Below are 13,499 nucleotides of genomic sequence, written 5' to 3'. Positions count from 1 at the left end.
CATGAACATGTCTGTTTTTTCCCTAAATATGGCATCAACAAAAAAATTCCTGAGCTAATATCCCCAACTTGCCAGCTTTCAGGAACAAGCAGGGCTAAATTTAAAAAGTCAACGTTCCTAATTTTTGAAATGTTAACCTATTTCCAGTTTGTAGTGGAAACAGGAGTAAAACCCACGGGTGTACATGGAAAGCTATACTTTTCTGAAAAGTATTCAAAATTGTGAATACAGCAAGGGGTCATTTGTATAGATCGCACAATGTTTTCCCATCTGTTGAAATAAAAAATACTAAAAATGAGTAGGAAAAAATACCCAAATGTGGCACCATTTTCATCTCTAACTTCTTGTCATAATGGCCGAATTACAAAAGCAATATACCTTTACGTCCGCTAGACCCTTCTGGTCATGGAGATTTATAGGGTTTATGGGTTCTCCAAGAACCCGAGGTGCACAGTGGCAGCAACTGAGCTGCGCCTTGCAATGGTTTTTCATTGTGTACCAAGCATAGAGAAAATTGGAAGGTAAAATATAAAGGCTGAAAAATGGGCATGAACTTAACCTATGTATTTCTGAAATGTACATCAGATACTTATTTTATAAAGCAATGGTTATTTGTACATCTCTGAAAATATTGGTACACATGCGGGCATGTGACTCAGAAGGCATTTTGCAAAATGTCTTCTTCAAAGCACACTGGCTTAAAGTTGGAAGGCACCAATGCGGAAAAATCTAATTGGTAAAGACAAATGTTCTACTATTCTGTATTCCAACACGTCTTCAGATAACATTTATACCTCACTTGTGTGGCTGGGCATAGCACCTGCAACACAATACATCCCAAAACTCGACTTGGAGACATCATATTTTACCAAACAGAATCCATGCGTTTTTTTTAAATATAGGTAGCTGCGGATTTCGGCCCCTTGCTCAGCCGCCACCTAGCAAAACCTACCATATCAAGACATATCTAAAAACTATACAACCAGGGGCGTCCTGCGCGGTGTCACTTGTGAAGTTCTAACTATGTTTTTTACCTAGAAGCTCTTGCAAATCTCAAACTTTGCCTAAAACCGCACATTTTCCTCATATTTCTGTGATGTAAAGTTTTGGAATCTATGTGGAGCCACAAATGTCCTACCACCCAGCATTCCCACAAGTCTCCCGATAAAAATAGTACCTCACTTGTGTGGGTGGGCCTAGTACCTGTGACAGGAAAAGGCCAAAAACGCAACATGGACAGATCAACCTTTTTCACCCAAAAACCAACCCTTTTCTGTAATATTGGTGGCTGCAAAATTTGGGGCCTAACTCAGTCAGCACCCAGGAAAACCTACCACACCTGCACATTTCTAACAAGCATTTGCAATGCATTAGGTCTCGCATTTACGCGAGTTTGAGCTATTGACATTGAAAATAACAATGCCTATTGGCATTGTCATTTACAATGCCAATAGCTTTAACTTGTGTAACTGCGAGGCCCATTGCATTGCATTGCAAATGATTTTGGGGCCTGTAGAGGGCTTAATGAAATGTCCGAGACGAACAAAGTACAATAGAGGCTCGGGTTCTAATGTTTCAGTTCATACTGCAACTCGTATAATTCTTGTGTCTATAAGCTGCAACTGAGACTCACGTCCTGCGGATTTAATTAACACTACAACTCCCATAATTCTTAGGGTGAGACTCTGGCGCTTGATTGAACATGTCTTAATTTTTAAAGCTACTGAAGCAAGGCGCCATGTTTTGACGTCCTAATTGGAATGAGCCTTGGCAGCGAATCACGGATCTAGTATCAGAGAAGTAAGAGCTTTAACAGTCCTTAGCTAAGCCGTATGTGCGTTTCTTTCACATTAATGTCAAGAATTTAGCTGCACCAGGGTTAAGTCTGCTTATACATTTGAAGTTAACCGGCTGAATAAGACTAACAAATTCAACAGCACGGTAATGAAAGTCTTGAAGTTTTCCCCGTTGTGTGCTTACAAATTTATGACATGTCACGGACTTTCCATTAAAGACTCTAGTTGCGAGTGTATTTGGTCTTTCGTTCACACAGCGTGTGTGAAACAATGTATCAATCTCGTGGACGGTACGAGCTACTGAAATAATCCTGTCTAACAAACGCATGCTGATTACGAAACAAATCTTGAGCCTGCATTCTTTTTCTGAAGCGCGCCTTTCATGAGAGAAGAAACGTCTAAACAAAGCTCCTAGGCAACAAGCAGGAAGGGGGTGGCAAATGGTGTTGACGGGCGCTTTGATGTCCTCAGTGGCCGCGCGGCTCACTGAAAACATCAAAGCGCCCGCGAAATGTAAGTGATCGCAATCGCGATCACACTTCAAAGCGCGGCCGTGTGGCAGGCGAAAGTGAAAGTAGTTTTGGAAGTGCAAACAGTGGCTTTTCAGGCCGCCAAATGGTGCGCGCGCCCGGGGCACATGCACTGTACTTGGAGGCCTGAAATGCCACTGTTTGCACTTCCAAAACTCGCTTACTATAAGTCTCGCCAGAGCAGCGCTAAAGCGCTGTCTCAGGCGAGACCTAAAAACTCCTACTGAGCCTTGTTTGATCTGTTCCTTTCCTGGGCACTAGACCCAGCCACGCAAGCGCGACAGCCTTTTTATGTGAACAAGTGGTGAAATGATGGGTGGTAGGAATTTTGTGGATCCCTGCAGACTTCTGAAGTTTGTCACAGAAATGGAATTAAAATTTGTGATTTTAGGCAAAGTTTGAGGTTTGCAGGGCATCGTGGTTAAGAAACCATCCTGGGATCCACGTGAGGCACACCACACTGGACACCCCTTAGTGTCAACTTTTCAGAAATTTCTGGATTGGGTAGGTTTCCCTGGGTGGCCGTCCAGCCCTGGTCCTAATACCGCTGCTACCCCTATTGCCAATTTCTCCCCGTTTCGTTTGTGGGCCTTACCTGTTGCAGCAGTTAGGGTAAGGCCCACATGTGGGTTACCATTTTTATCAGGACAAGTGGATGAACGTTGTGTGGTAGAACATTTGTGACTCCCCAAGGATTTTGGAACTTTCCTTCAAAGAAATGTTAGTAAAATGCATGATTTTAGGCAAGGTTTGAGGTTTGCAGGGCATTGCTGGTAAGAAACCATTGTGGGATGTATGCAAGGCATACCATCCTGGCATCCCCTGGGAGTCTAGTTTTCAAAATGGCTGGGTTTAGTTGCGTTCCCTGGGAGGCAGAGCACGGTCTCGATTAATACAACATATAACCATGCAATAGAATAAAATTTGGATTTACTACTACTCTGCCGCTTTATATGTCATAACTAAGGTCAAAAGAATCAGCATATCCTCTTGCATGCCATGGGAATAGTCCTAAGGAGAGTTGAAGATTAATTATTTTAAAGGAGCAAAAAAAAATGTTTTTTTAAATTAATAATGTACATAGGGACATAATTCAGTTCATGTGAAACATTTATTTCCACAACAATAGAATTCAGGTGCTCACACAATAAGTGAAAGAGGCGTGACGTGCAGAGTGATGGTGAAGTTTAAAATAACGGGTGAGCAAGCTGAATTGATGCAATTATTCGTAGCGCAAGGAAGAGCAATTGAGGGCTTCGGAAAACAGCTGAGGGTAGACGAGTTCACCCAGATTAATTTGCTGAAGGTACGAGCGTGAGAATAAAATGTGTGTGTAAACTTGTTTTCTGCTTGCTCACCTGTTATATGTCCTGATGATGATCTCGAACAGTTGAGATCGAAACGCTGTTGACCCTTTACAACAAAACTCTTCCTATTCTATAAAGTTGCTTGAGGAGTTTTACACTATTGTTGTCAATGCGATACCGTTATTTTAAACTTCACCATCACTCTGCACGTCACACATCTTTCACTTATTGTGTGAGCACCTGAATTCTATTGTTGTGGAAATAAATATTTCACATGAACTGACTTATGTCCCTATGTACATTATTAATTTAAAAAAAATTTTTTTTTGCTCCTTTAAAATAACTAATCTTCAACTCTCTAACCATAAGTGCTCTCCTTAGGATCACTTTATTATTGGACCTTTTGGCCACACCCGAACCATTGTTTTTTACCGCATATTTCACCCCAGGTTCACGTATTGGGGTACCCTTGTTTTTCTTAAAATTTGCCATGGGAATGGAGCTCTGTGTCCCAGGTGGGCAGAAAGACTCTTGTGGATTTAGGACTGGGGGACAAGTCCCATACCAGGGTGGTCCACACACACGTCATATAATTGATTCATTGTATAGTGGGCTTGCTGACCACACCCTCAGGCATGACAGAATGAGTATGAATGCTCCATCCAACCCCCAGAGGGGCACAAAGACTTATGAGGCCGGCGGGGTACAGGTCCATTCCCTGGTGGGCTGCTGCCCTCATCGCAATAATTATCTTTCGTGTCTAGTCGGTTAATACCTCCTTGGGGATCGCCCTCCTGTTGTGATCTACAAGGAGGGATCTACTAGGGAGGGATATCATTGGATGAGGGCGAATCTCCCCTTTATAATGATACATCTCCAATGCAAATCGGTGCTTGGAGGGGTGAGATATGCCCTCAAGCACAGATTCAGTAAAAGTGAAATGAGCAGATCTTTCACTTTCAGTGAAAATCCGAAACTGATGTCAGCATTTTAAAAGGAAACTCTCTGGTGTGAGCAGCCGTCCCCTCTGTCGGAAAATGGCCGACGGACGCACTGGGGAGGGAGCGCTGGCGTCAGCCAATGGCCTATGACGGCGTCTACAAGTTAAATGTTTTCCAACATAAATCCAGTCACAAAACATTAATACTTTATTAACTGTAAACATGTAGTGGTACCCTATTCCCAAAATGGAATGGGCCCACAAGGAACCCCTTCCCCTTTGTGAATGTTGACAAAAACATTTTTAAGAGTAGCCAGTGGTCCCAGGAACCTACTCTTCAAAAATATTCGATTTGTTTTTTATTTTAATGCATCCTGTTTTCCTTTAAAGAAAACGGGTTGCATTTAAAATAAATTGCTTTATTGCTTTTATTTACCTCAGCAGGCCACCATCATTATGATGGCTGAGATTAATAGTGGGTCGCAATTTGTGACCTACGTTATTAATATTGGGGCCAGATATACTAACATTATTGTCTGAGATTACCAAATAGCTAATTTTTTAGATTTGCTCTTTGATAATCACAAACACTATTGTACTAAAATGTGTTTTACACTTTCAGTGATTCCTAGTGGGTTGCAAATAAATCTACCTCATGAACATTAATGATATCAGTTTCCGGACAATTAGGAATTGCAAAAATCACAGGGATAGTGGCCTGCTTACGTCAGCAGACCACCAGGTCTGTGATTGATTTTAAATACAGCAAACATTTTTTTTTTTTAATGCAGCCTGTTTTCCTTAAAGGAAAACGGGATGCGTTTAAAAAATAAAAAGTTTTATTTTCATTTTTGAGGAGTAGGCAGTGGTCCGTGAGACCACTGCCTACTCTTAAAAAATATTTGTTTTCCATTCTCAAAGCCATTTGTGATTGGGTTACCACCAACTTTGAGCTGGTGGTAAATTGCAAATGTTTTGCGACCGTAATTTGCTTGCAAAACATTCATACATTCGTGAATCGAAAAATAGGAAACTTATACAAAACACACTGAACTCGTATACAAACAAAATGTGATAAATAAGTACAAACATGTATGATGTTATCTCATTGACCAATTATGACCTCAGGAAGACTAAGTTGTTTCTATCCCTTTATTATTTATTTATAACTCTATACATTTGTTTATGGACATATGTACCATCAATCATTTCATTTTTCTCAATATCTTCTTTTTGGTATAAACAATCACTGTTGTGGGTATTCTATCAGTGCATATTTGGTCAACTGGTTACATATTAATTTATATACACACAAGAAGAAAGATTATTATTAAACATGGCTGTTGAATCTACGCGCGTTTCGGCGTTCAGCCTTCTTCAGGTAGCCATGATTTCTTAGCTCCTATAACATAATAAGAAAGGACAACAATAAACTCTATATGTTTGTATACATCAGGTCACTCAAGTGCACAATATATCAGAAAGAAACTAAACTAATCCATATATACATTATTTACATATTAAAAACAGTGTATCTCTGTTAGACCTGTCAGCCCTTTGGGTGGTCCCTCCTCATCATTATTTATTTTGTCCCACTTTTGCCTCAAACCCTGTTAGTATTTTTCCTTTTTGGGAACCACCAGACTTTTTAGTGTTGATGCAGGGTCAGGGAGCCATTTTCCCTACCCCTGGAACTTCTGTCTGAGGGCCTGAAACACAAAATGGTGGCCACCCATTGTCACCTGAGACATAGCTGGAACCTACTAGTACCTTCCAGAACATTCTAGAACCCTGTGACAGTGTGAGGCAGGTTTAGAATGTTGGGAAGCCAGCTCAGAGTTGGCAGTTGGAGTAGGCAGTTGGCACCTGACTGGTGAAGAGAGAGGAGCACAGAACTGAAGGAGGAAGGAGTGAGGCAGCAGGGGTGGAAACTTGTGCCTGGAGTGGGGTCCAGAAACCCACCCTTGATACTAGTCCCTGCTGACTTGAGCCCAGCCTGGAGCCCTGTGTGGGAGAAAGCAAGAAAAACCATCTTAAGGACCTGGACAGCCGGAACAGGCCTTAAAAGTAAAGAACAGCAAGTTCCTGACCTGGTTACTGGTAACTTCCTGAAGTCCGACGTCGAGAAGCCTGGAGACCTGGAGCCCGAGGTGGAGAAGCGGCGCTGACTGGAAAGCAGACGTCGTACCCGGAGCCGCCAGAGGTCGAGAGAGGGCGCCGACGGAGGTCGTGGAGACACCAGAGGTCGAGGAGGAAGTCACCGGAGGTCGAGTGTGCGGCGTCGACGGGGGAGTGAAGTCCGCCCTCCGGAGTCGCCGGAGACCGAGGTGAAGCGTGCCGGAGGTCGGGAGTGGAGATCGCACTCCGGAGTCGCCGGAACCTGAAGAGAATCGTGCCGGAGGTCGGGAGTGGAGGTCGCACTCCGGAGTCGCCGGAACCTGAGGAAAGGAGCACCGGAGGTCGGGAGTGGGGATCGCACTCCGGAGCCGCCGGAAGTCGACATCGAGCCAAGGCCGCCCGACGTCATCGAACCGGAGCCGCCCGAAGTCGACATCGAGCCAAGACCGCCCGACGTCATCGAACCGAGGCCGCCGACATCGAACCGGAACCGCCTCCCGGCGTCGACAAGAACTGTCATTGAGCCGAGGCCGCCGACATCGAACCGGAACCGCCTCACGGCGTCGACACGACTCCAGCGGCGTCGGAACTTCATAAAAAGGGCAGTAAGTGGAATAGAGGGCGCCTAAGGCCCTGTGAAGCCCTAAGATACCATCCTAGAGGCTAGAGAGGTGCTGGAACCAGCTTGATAGTGCCAGGGGTGAGCTGAGACTAATACAGAGGGGTTGTGTAGTGTGGGAGAGCCAGATCTCTAGATTCCCCCTTGATCTACCTCAGTTTAGGCCCCAGCCTTGTCCAAGCCAGGTAGTACACCCCTCAGGTCATCCAAAACTCTACAAGCTGGGATTGGGCCAAATCATCCCATAGTACCTCAGGAATGTGAACTGATTTTCAAGTGTCACTGTTGGCTTTTATTATTTATTGAGAGCACTGTATTTATTGTATTCATCCTATTTATTGCCTCACAGTATTTATTGCCTCACAGTATTTATTGTTTCACAGTATTTATTGTCGCACAGTATTTATTGCCTCGCAGTATTTATTGCCTCATAATATTTAATTGCCTTTTATGTAATGCCTGGATTATTTATGATCTACCTTATTTATTGAATCGTTGAAGTATTATTTATTTGACTTACCCTTCCACAGGAAAAGCCTTGTCTACTGTGATTGTATTATTATTTATTTAATCAGCAACTAAGAGAAAAGAAGATAAAGAGATATATTTTCAGTATAATTTTTAAGGTGCAGTGTCATTTTTGGAACGGATGCACGCATGGTTATTGTGTGGGTATGACGTATGCTTAGCACGGTGCCTGATCCCTGACCACTCGAGCCAAGCTACCACAGTGTATGTCTGGGAGAACACCACCACCCTTCCGGTGTGGGAGTGTTTTTCTAACAATCTCCAACTGTGTTACTCAATACAAGACGCTTCTGAAATCATAAACTGTTAAATCGAATAAGCCTTTCATAGGTCCAATAAACGTTTCATAGGTTCAAGGATCACCTATTTAATATGTTCAATAGTCTGTGTCTCTCATGGTATGGGGTTTAATATAATTGGAACTTACTCGATCGTAGTTACATATTTGATAACTAAATTACTAGAACTGTAACTTCAAAAACATACATTTATAGATGGACATGTTCTAAAGGCAACCTAAGGGGTGACAGGATCTAAGAACTATCCCATAGAGCCGTGTATAATGTTCATGTGGTGTAAAGGACAACGAGTTAAGAGATAAAACAGAATACCAGTATGATCTGATCGCAACTAAATGTCCTTAATTAACTGGGTATCATTTATAGTAACAAAGGACAACCCAAAATCCTACCTTTTCATCTCCGATCGTGAAGCGCCGGTAAGGATTTGTATCATTAGACTGGGGATGTTTAACGTAGTTTGTTCGTTCAAATAAGATAGCTACAGTGTCCCGTAGTACATCTGTGAACGAGAGATCAGTCAGCCATACTTAGTGTTTTTATTACTTGGTGGGCGCATAGATTCCATCTCAGACTAGCTGAAGTTACTTTGTATTGGTTTAATACATTTGTAGAGGTCTACTGGATATTTTCTCTAGACACATATAAAAGAGGGCTCAATAACGAGATCCCATGGAGTCAAGCCATCCGTTTTAATAATTAAGGGACTTCCGGTATTTTCAGGAGCCACACCTCTATAATTATATCAGGACTGTGATTTACATTTTGAGCTTTAGTTTAACTACTTACAGATCTATGAGTACATCAGTAGGCATCTAGTCCTCATATCGACATCATGTTTTACTTATCATCATGCCCATTGAGAAGGATCTTCAATGTGTGTGTATCTCTTTAAGAAAACAAATGGCCCGTATCTTAGGGTAAATATCATTGGATGCATCAGGCCAATGTCCACGGTCATTGACCAACCACCTATGACTTTAGGGACTATATAAGATCCAGTGTTTTAGTCCCGTTTTTGGTTCGACTCTCTATATTGAAGCAAGCGACAACAGTACGAAGAAAGACTAACGGGAAAGGTAAGCTCAGTACGATTAGACCTGGGGTGGATCCTTTAACATTAGAAGTATCCTTAGGCGGGTAATTTTTCAGTAACGAGACCGAGTTACGAGACCCTCGTATTATTACAGGCACCTGCATACTGATAATCTTTTCAGTTCGTATCACTAGAAGGCAGCTTTTATCAAATGCGTGTTTTTCTCCAGATGGCGCGAAGACCTCTATGAAAATGAGTGGAGAATTCACACTCCGAATTATACGGAAGCAGTTAGATGGTTGAGAATTGGTTGTTAGAAGTTAACACCAGTAAGTGCTCTCTATTAGTATTATCTTCGTTCATAGGCCGTATATTATTGGTACTATCCTTTGCCTTCTGTTATTTTCAGCGTTTTAAAGATACCTGTGCCTTTCATACCGCATTGGCCACAGTCCGCGAGTTACATCTGATCCCACGTGACCACAGTCATATCCGCCACTAAGACTGAAGCTTAGGACGTCCCTAGGAAGTATTAAGGATACAGGAACCCGTCACGATTGAAAACGGGAACTTTAAGCTGCAAAGCTTCACAGAATCAAAGGTAACACTTGTAGCACTACAAATTTCTAGCTACAAATGTATTAAACCAATACAAAGTAACTTCAGCTAGTCTGAGATGGAATCTATGCGCCCACCAAGTAATAAAAACACTAAGTATGGCTGACTGATCTCTCGTTCACAGATATACTACGGGACTCTGTAGCTATCTTATGTGAACGAACAAACTACGTTAAACATCCCCAGTCTAATGATACAAATCCTTACCGGCGCTTCACGATCGGAGATGAAAAGGTAGGATTTTGGGTTGTCCTTTGTTACTATAAATGATACCCAGTTAATTAAGGACATTTAGTTGCGATCAGATCATACTGGTATTCTGTTTTATCTCTTAACTCGTTGTCCTTTACACCACATGAACATTATACACGGCTCTATGGGATAGTTCTTAGATCCTGTCACCCCTTAGGTTGCCTTTAGAACATGTCCATCTATAAATGTATGTTTTTGAAGTTACAGTTCTAGTAATTTAGTTATCAAATATGTAACTACGATCGAGTAAGTTCCAATTATATTAAAACCCATACCATGAGAGACACAGACTATTGAACATATTAAATAGGTGATCCTTGAACCTATGAAACGTTTATTGGACCTATGAAACGCTTATTGGATTTAACAGTTTATGATTTCAGAAGCGTCTTGTATTGAGTAACACAATTGGAGATACACTGTTTTTAATATGTAAATGATGTGTAAATAATGTATATATGGATTAGTTTAGTTTCTTTTTGATATATTGTGCACTTGAGTGACCTGATGTATACAAACATATAGAGTTTATTGTTGTCCTTTCTTATTATGTTATAGGAGCTAAGAAATCATGGCTACCTGAAGAAGGCTGAACGCCGAAACGCGCGTAGATTCAACAGCCATGTTTAATAATAATCTTTCTTCTTGTGTGCATATAAATTAATATGTAAACAGTTGACCAAATATGCACTGATCGAATACCCACAACAGTGATTGTTTATACCAAAAAGAAGATATTGAGAAAAATGAAATGATTGATGGTACATATGTCCATAAACAAATGTATAGTTATAAATAAATAATAAATGGATAGAAACAACTTAGTCTTCCTGAGGTCATAATTGGTCAATGAGATAACATCATACATGTTTGTGCTTATTTATCACATTTTGTTTGTATACGAGTTCACTGTGTTTTGTATAAGTTTCCTATTTTTCGATTCACGAATATTTGCTTTAAACCCTGAGATAGGAAACTAAATTAGGGGTACCCTTGATATACTACAAAACATTCATACATCCCATTCAGATTCGATACATGGGAGGGATGTCTTAAACATGCCCCTTCCAAATACCGAATCGTAAACACAAATTGCGATTAAGTAACACATTACTTGTGTTTTCTACATATTTAAAAGCATTTTTGCAGTCGGACACGGCCCAATCGGTCGTTTCCGACCGCAAAAATCCTTTGCAGATGTGGCCATAAATGAGGTAGTTCGAATTGCTATAGGTCTGTTTGCAAACCAGCACTCTGGCCGCAAAAATACCAGTTGCAAATCGCAATCAGTATTTTGTGACCAGTCCTTCAAACATTTGTCACTTATTTCAAATGTGTTACTATTCAACCTACGCTTGTTCAAAAAAAAAAAAGTGCGAGTGCAAAATGAAACTCTAATAAATTCAAATAAAATCAAAAGCTTTACACTACTTCACCAAACTTAAAATGCTTCGTTTAAAAGATTATACTTAGTTCACAGTGCATAGTGAATGTTTTGGCGAACTCCCTAACTTTTGCCATTTGCAGCAGGGCAAACAAAACAATTTGTCACGTACAACTTCGGCCTACTGCATACATATGAGCAGAATTACACTACAGTGTTTTCACAAAAGACGATGCCCAATTTTTCCAGGAAAGTTGTCACTAACTTTTTATTACAACCCCTCAATTCGAGCCTTATTCTCTAACCAGATAGAGCTGCGATGTTTTGTTTTTAAAATCTCTTCGAGCTGTTAGCGTTAGGGTTTGAATTGGTCTAATGGCTTTCACTTGCTGTAGGAAACGGTTTAAAACATCCAAATAGATAGGAACCCCCCACTGTTTAAAAAGAGTTCAGTAGGATTCCAGATGGTTGCGCTATTGATTAATTCTGAACGCAAGCTGTCGCTAGGGGCTACTTTTGATTCAGATCAACCGTTATCACAGTGCACAGATGCCACTGCCTCTTTATCTCGCGTTTGAAAATTCCAGTGGGCTTCTAGTTTAACCACAATTTCGTGTTTTCAGTTTTTTAAGAGTTGATATGAATTTTGTCTCAAAGGGTTCAAGCCTGCTTTGATTTTTTCCGCTGCCCCCGGATCAAATGCTTTAAAGACCCAATATGGCGGCGCGCGCCATCCGTTACTTCCTGTCCTCCCAATCTTTTTCAAGCTGCGCCATCGCTTCCGCATCACGGAATGAGTCACCTGGAAGGTATTGTGTATCACCAGCTTTGTTTGTATATATAAAGGAATGGAAATGTTAAACACTGCATGTACCTTTTGTTAAGCCTCAAAACGTGACAAGTTATGCACGCTCTCGGTTTTACTGAGGTAGCTCCCGCTGGTAGAGCAATTTGTGGTGCCAGGATCTAAGTTTAGCTCCCACCCACGAAACCCTCGTTTTAATCCATCGATATGAAATCAACTCTCTACATCTCAGGGTCTCTCTTTTTAAGCGCTTAACAGTAGGACGGTCTCTCCTTTCCTATCTCCCTTCAGTAGGGCGAGAGAGCGCTTACCCTCAACCTGGTAGGACAACCGGGTAATGTCTGATGTGAAGGGCAGCACACACAATAAGGCAAGTGAAGTTACAAGAAAGTAAACGGAAAATACATTTAGGTAACAACGATGTAATCAAAAAGTACTATAAACAATCCTTTTTTCCTTTATTTTATTTCAATGTCATACTTTAACTCAAAGCAGTCAACAGGTTTCGACTGGACAACTTTATCAAGGCTGCAATGTAGACAATATGAATACAATCTGAATATAAAATATATATCTGTTAGGTGTCTACAGAAAGAAAGTTTAAAAGCAAGACCCCATAACTAGATTTTAAGGTATTTCTTAAAACAATGACAAATGGCTAAACAGTAGGGTGAAAATTGTTCCACAACCAAGGCCTTAGTTACGCAATGTCACCTGCTAAAAGAAAATACACATAACACTAAGACCAGAATTAAAAAACGTGTGTGTTTTGTCAGTTAAAATGTGCATGTCTGCATCTTTATCTCTGTGCCATGATTTGGGAGAGGAGTGATCCCTTCACAAACACCTGCATAGTTGTGTAATGTGCAACTCTTTTGCAGTATAGACTGTGTATTTTGTGCTACACACCTCGTTTTAGAACGAAGCCTACCGGAGAGCACAGTTGTCTAGTTTGCTAAAGACATCTTGGGGACACTCTTAAAGCTTCCCTGGGAATGCATTCCGCCCATTGTTACCATTGGCTTTGTGGTCTGTAACTCACAATTGCTTCATGGCTTGAGTTTGTCCCTTCTCTTGGCCAAACCCAATTTACTGTATGCCTCCACCAGTACAGAGTTGTTCTTATCTTATCACATTTGCTCTGCATTCAAAAACAGAGTTGAAATGTCAGGCTCCATTTTCCAGGAAGCTTGGTGTTTACTTTTCTTTCTTTGACTTTAAAGTGAGAGGATTATTGTGACAATCATGCTGCGTACTTGGGTGTGCT

General features: G+C 41.3%; 1 protein-coding gene and 1 long non-coding RNA gene across 2 annotated transcripts in view; one reads left to right on the top strand and one right to left on the bottom strand.

The window, feature by feature from the left end:
* DACT3 (dishevelled binding antagonist of beta catenin 3) overlaps window positions 1-13,499 on the bottom strand; it is a 335,358-nt gene that overhangs the window by 123,724 nt on the left and 198,135 nt on the right. The gene's annotated exons all lie outside the window — the stretch shown is intronic.
* LOC146798406 (uncharacterized) lies at window positions 9,168-10,813 on the top strand. The gene is made up of 5 exons (XR_014968684.1): window positions 9,168-9,216; window positions 9,403-9,502; window positions 9,583-9,774; window positions 9,916-10,025; window positions 10,602-10,813. It is a non-coding gene; the product is annotated as an uncharacterized LOC146798406 (long non-coding RNA).

This window comes from Triturus cristatus, chromosome 9 (assembly GCF_964204655.1).
Source record: "Triturus cristatus chromosome 9, aTriCri1.1, whole genome shotgun sequence".
Classification (NCBI taxonomy): Eukaryota; Metazoa; Chordata; class Amphibia; order Caudata; family Salamandridae; genus Triturus; species Triturus cristatus.
Note: the sequence above shows the minus strand (reverse complement) of the source record. Positions and strands in the feature narration are given on the sequence as shown.